This window comes from Gobio gobio, assembly GCF_949357685.1.
Source record: "Gobio gobio genome assembly, chromosome: 21".
Lineage (NCBI taxonomy): Eukaryota > Metazoa > Chordata > Actinopteri > Cypriniformes > Gobionidae > Gobio > Gobio gobio.
The window spans coordinates 29980753-29986752 of NC_137117.1; the positions used below are offsets into that span (position 1 = coordinate 29980753).

General features: G+C 37.1%; 1 protein-coding gene across 1 annotated transcript in view; it reads right to left on the reverse strand.

Annotated features, from left to right (window-relative positions):
• The window catches only part of slco4a1 (solute carrier organic anion transporter family, member 4A1), a 37079-nt gene extending 31301 nt beyond the window's left edge, over positions 1-5778 (reverse strand). The window contains exon 1 of the mRNA XM_079801785.1: positions 5514-5778. The gene's annotated coding sequence lies outside the window, so the exon portion shown is untranslated. The remainder of the gene's footprint in view (positions 1-5513) is intronic.
• Positions 5779-6000: the final 222 nt, after the last annotated feature.

Consider the following 6000-nt stretch of genomic DNA (forward strand, 5'->3'; position numbering starts at 1 on the left):
TTCAATGTTTGCTCTATTCTATTCCCAGTTCACCAGCCACTTACTTTTAAGTATTTGGGAGAACTGGATGAATTCACGTGTTGAAAACATAGAGGTTGTAAATCCAACAGATCCGATTCTCTGAACTGCGTCTGCGGCACAAACTAATGCTGCCTTCACGTGCTATCGGAAATTTGATGATTCCGACTTCTGAAATCGTGATTACGAGCGCATTGCATTCAAGTTTCAAAATGTGAGGGCGTTCATGTGCAATGTTTACCTAGGAAACTCGTATTTACGATAATTCCGAGAGCACATGAAGGCAGCATTACACGGCGGCGCCCATCGCGCATACAGCTCAACTAACACGATCGTTATAAAGGTGTTTAAACAACAATATACTTCCACTTGCATGTATTTGACAATCGGAATATCAGATATTTCATGCCATAGCTAACACATTTGTGAATATTCTGAATAAAAAAGGAAAAAAATGACAAAAGCAGATCATCATTCATTCAGAGCTGTTGCTGCTGCGGTGTCACGTGACAAGCAATGACGTGTCACCATGGAAACGCCGCCCCCCTCTCAAGTCCCTGTAGTGCGCGCGCGCTGGCTTTAGCGGTGCATTCAAGGGCTCGTAAAAATGATGTTTGTTGTGACTGCCAGAGTTGTATGCAGGGCGAGCGCGGAGAGGGGAAATCTATATCGTCTATATCGTTGCTTTTTTCAATAGTAATATCTTGAAAGTTCATATCTAGATATAGATACGATAACGATATATCGTTCAGCCCTACTGTATATTATAAAATATATTTTCTAAGAATCAGCTCTGGCAATGCAAGTAAAATACGAGCCAATGGCTAGTAAATTGTACTATTACAGTAGCATGTGAATACTGAATTGAGCTCTCTTCCATGTCTTTTTGGCACTCGAACAAATAACTTGACACAAAATTTTGTCAAAATGCCCATCTTGGAGAGTATCCTAGCAAACATAGGTTATGTTTTAAGTGAACGTAAACAGTCGAGAAATGAAATGCATGTGTAACAGTATCAGTATATTGGATCCATACATTATATCTTAAAGATGCCATAGCATGGAAAACTATATTTACCGTGGCATAGTTGAATAATAAGAGTTCGGTACATGGGACTGACATACCATGAGCCTCAAACACCATTGTTTCCTCCTACATATGTAAATAGTGTGCGTGCAAAAGACCACTAAAAAAACGGATATCATTAATATTTACACCTCCAAAATTTGCATATGCCAGCCCATGTTCAAGGCCAGGCAGAATTAACGTGGACCTGCACAACCGAATCATCAGAAGTTCTGACTGCAGGTATTGTCAAGAAGCAAGAAAGGACAATAGCGAAAATGGCAGATCATGGATAGGCTATAAATGTTATGTTCCAGGCTGTGCGCATTTTTCATTCCCTTCCCACAGAACAGAACTGTCAACAGGCATGGTTGATGTTTATCCATGACAGCGCGCCAATTAAATTCAAAGTTGTTAGTTTCCTCTGACTAGTGTTAATTTCGTAAAAGATTTCGAAAAGTTTCGAAAAATTTTAATTGACTATCTTTTTTCCATGATTAAGATGAGACGACATGACACAAACGTCCTTAAACGATAACTGTGACTATATAAACATGCAATATCGTTGACGAAAAAAGACGAGACTAAAATAAAAAAACTTGACCAAAATTCACTCTCAAGATGTCATTCAGGAGATCTGTGTTCTGTCACAACTCAAGCCTTGCTGTGAAACATTATTATTCATGACCCTTCCAAATAAGGTAATAACAGCCCATTTCATTCTAGGGACAAATCCTAGGGTTGTAAATGGACATGTAAAGCCGTATCTGGAGTATTTTTGCTCTTACCCAAGCGAAGCCACATACAATCTATGTAGATATCAGAGAACAATTTAAAATATTGAATCAATGCATTCTATGGCACCTTTAAAGTGACAGCAGCCTAATATTCCTGCTGTCTGTGTTTTTAATGTTAATCAAACAACAGACTAACTGCCAAAAAAAAAAAAAAAAAATCACCCAATGCTTTCGACTGATTAACTTTTGTAACTTTAATAAGGATTGATCTATATTTAATTTAGTGAAGCAGTGTTATTTTACATTCAATTTCTGTACCTAATCTATTTTTAACTACTGTTAGATCTACCTGAAAAGCACTGCTTATTTCATTTGTATCTTTGTTCTATTGTGTTCATTTGTGCTATTGCTTGTAGTTTCTTATTTTATTACAGACTGACTTGACTTTAATAGTGTTTGAAATGTATATTGATATTATATTTGCATTCTGTCTGGCGAATTAACCCCCTAGTTAATAGTGAATATGTGTTTCTTTCCTCATCTAAAGTTTCCATTCATCACCACTATAGAAATGTGCTATATGGCTCCATGGCAGTGTCTTTTTATAATGACTAAAAGGCTGAAAGGTAAAAAGCTGATTACCAGTGCTCACACATACAGTTTAAACTGGCTTACAGATTAGCAGAGGAGGTAGTATAGTGGGAGGATGTGGGGAATAATAGTCCATAGGGATTTCAAGTCCATTTAATCTCTTGCATCACATTCACAATATGTCAGGCGATTGATATTTCACTTAATCATTACTGTCTCTGGAGGAGAAGAGTGTGTTCAAGGCTTAGTCACAAGGAGTGAATGTGATAAAGGGTCACTCATCATACAGCTGACTATGAACTATTTTGATCAATGTCAAAATTCTGAATGTAGAAAGGGAAGTGCTGTAACATTTAATTATTTACAATTTTTTTTTAAACTTTGTATAATTAAACAAGAGTCACATTTCTGAAACTTCTAAACTATTTTCAAAACAATTAATGCAACGGCCATTTTGAACTTCGATAATGTACCAGCTAACAATTTGTAGTTCACATTCTGGGAGCATTCGTTTTTGGTTACAAAATAAACCTACAGAAAACATTCTTATTCTTAGCCCCCAAAAAATAGTCCGAAATTTTTGAGGTCAGAAATTTTTCGGACCTCAAAAGCAGAAATGTTAAAAAATAGTCCTGCACGCGATCCTTCCTATAATGGCAGTGAATAGCGACCAGGCTAAAACTAGGGGTGCACGATATATCGATTTAATATCGTTATCGCGATATCACGTTGCCCGATATTATATCGTAAGTCTCGCGATAATTATGCGATATTTCGTTTATGACAAATTGAGACGCGTTTCACTGTATATACATTCTTTATCGGATCTATTTTTTTTTCTCCTACTCGCTCCAAAGCTAACCGTCACTCTCTCACTTCTCTCTCGCTCTACACACACACACACACACTTGTCGGGCCGCTTCGACGCACACACCAGCGCACAACAAAACGAAGAGAAAGAAAAGAAAGGACCTAAAGAGAGAGCGAAGGGAGCAAGTGGAGCAAAATAAAGAACACAAAAGTAAGAAAATGAGTGTTGCTCAGGGAGAAGATGAAATAGTTAAGAACCACCACAAGCCTATTTTTATCTCTCTCCGTTTTAAATATTTCTTTCAGTTTATTTCGGCTCTCTTTGAGTGTGCCTTTCAGTCTACGCGCTGATATGAGCAGATATCCGATCACTATGCACAAGTTAGGGGTGTTTAGCCACGCTTGCAATGCTGGTGTCAGAGAGTTATACTCACGGAACACTATAGTTATGGCTATTACTTAACTATAAAATCAATTTATTATGAGCCAATTAAATATTTTGTACTATTTGAAAACACAAATATTAAATAAAGTTAATTAATTATTATTGATAATAATAATGATGATAAGTATATAATACAATATTACCTTGTAGCCTTTAAATATTTTGTAATTAAAGGGTAAGTTCACCCAAAAATGAAAATTCTGTCAATTAATTACTCACCCTCATGTCGTTCCAAAACCCATAAGATTTTATTTAATCTTCTGAACACAAATTAAGATATTTTTAAATAAAATATTATAACTTTCTGTCCCTCCATTGACAGTCCACGCAACTACTACTTTCAATCCCCAGAAAGGTAGTAAAAACATTTTTAAAGTTATCCATGACTCCATTTGTTTAACCTCTGTTTTATGAAGCATGCAAGTGGTTTGTTTACACACAATATTTTTTTTTAATTATTCTCTCCAACCCGTATTCAACATAACACACGTGTCATTTTGCTCTTGTGAACTCGCATTAGAGATCAATATTTTGTAAATAAAGTGGAAAATAACCAGTAGCTACTACCGGTACTGCAGAAAGACTGGTTATTGTAAAATTGTACATTTACAGTATCAACTTCAACTTCAGTATCAGTATCAAAAATGACCGGTACATTATTTGACAACAATCATAAAGCTTATACGTATATAAAAATGATTTGTTAGCAAGTTACAGAATTAATGTTAACAAGGTTTGGTAGCTGATTGACATTCGGTGCAAAGATTTGTTAACAAGCTAACTGTTGCAAGGGCCAACACGAGACTAAACATCATCATTTAAAATACTTCTCTCACATGTCAAAACTCAGTAATCCCTGAATAGAACTCTCTGCCACTTTATTTTTTTATTGTTTTAGGATGACAAACTAAAAGAAAACACGAACATTTCAAAAATACATTTTCCAGGGTAACAACAACATTTTGGCAGGTCATTTTACATATTCACTCATTTTCCATGCGTTTTCCAGGACTGGAAAATAACAAGTCATCAAGTTCCCAGGTTGCGTGGGAACCCTGTAAAAAGTCAACCGCGACTACACCTTCATTGATCCATGCAGAGCCACAGTCGCAGGTGGATTTGAGAATAATTAGGCTACTATAATGTCAATTCTACCAGTCATATTACACAGTAGGCTCGCATGCCGTTTTAATATAACAGACGAACAAATATAACCCATAACACGTTTTCACGTTACATCGTTGTTCGAGAACGTATGGGTAAACAGAATGGTTTTAGAGAATGGTGGGGAATTCCAGCTCATCTCAGCGAATCGATTCTTTCGAACGGTTCCGTTTCAAAAACGATTGAACGGTTCTAAACGTCACCATGTGGTCCAGTTCGACTTAAAAGAACGTTTTGTTCGTGATTCGGACAAAATGTTGTCCTCAAAATATCTGAGAAACGACTGGCGCGCTGAAGCTTGTTGGGGATCACGCTATCAATGATTAGACAATTTGCAATTCGTGACATAACACTGCACAAATCACCGCTGGTTGATAGCAGAAGGATACTGGACCCGCGGGTTGTGTTTATATGATCATGAGTCTCCGCACTGGCAATGTAAACAGGTGGAAGAAAATACGCAGTCCAGACTCATTTATGAGTCTTTGTCGTCTGCACTGCACTTCATGCCTGAGCGTTTAGTACAGCACGCAATAACCAGACATCAGTGAGCTTCCCATCAGCTATATGGCTCGGTGGTTTGGGATACTGTCTAGCCAGTGCTGATTTACTGTGTACCCAGTTATCATTACTCGCACACGTGTTGTTCATTCAACATGGAAATGGCATGAAAGCTACTCACGTTGTCACGCTACTGAGGGATTTAGAAGACTCCTCCATTTCAGACAGATATCTGTCATTGCATGTCACGTTCTCGTGCATTGTCTCTCCCTCCGTAAATCCATGAATAAACGCTTAGATTGTAGATGCTATAAAACGTACAGCTCTCGGATTAAGCAGCTTCACCCAATGAGAATCCGCCCCCCATGGCGTTATGCTGCTGGACCAATAGATGTCATCCGCCTAACGGCTGCGCGTGTGACAACTGTCTTTGCCGCCTTTATATAAGCAGCATCCTCAGCTAACCAGCAGGTTTGGTTTGACTGAAGCACGTACCGCAGGTTTAAATTAAGAAAGTTTAAACACTAAAAAATAAACAAGTAGAATATTTTTTAGAAGGAGAGAAAAATAATGACATTATAATGTATGGAGAAAAGTAGGCAAAATCATTAATTTACTATTTAGTGTATTATAATTTATTATAATTTTTATTTATTAATTCAACTTTA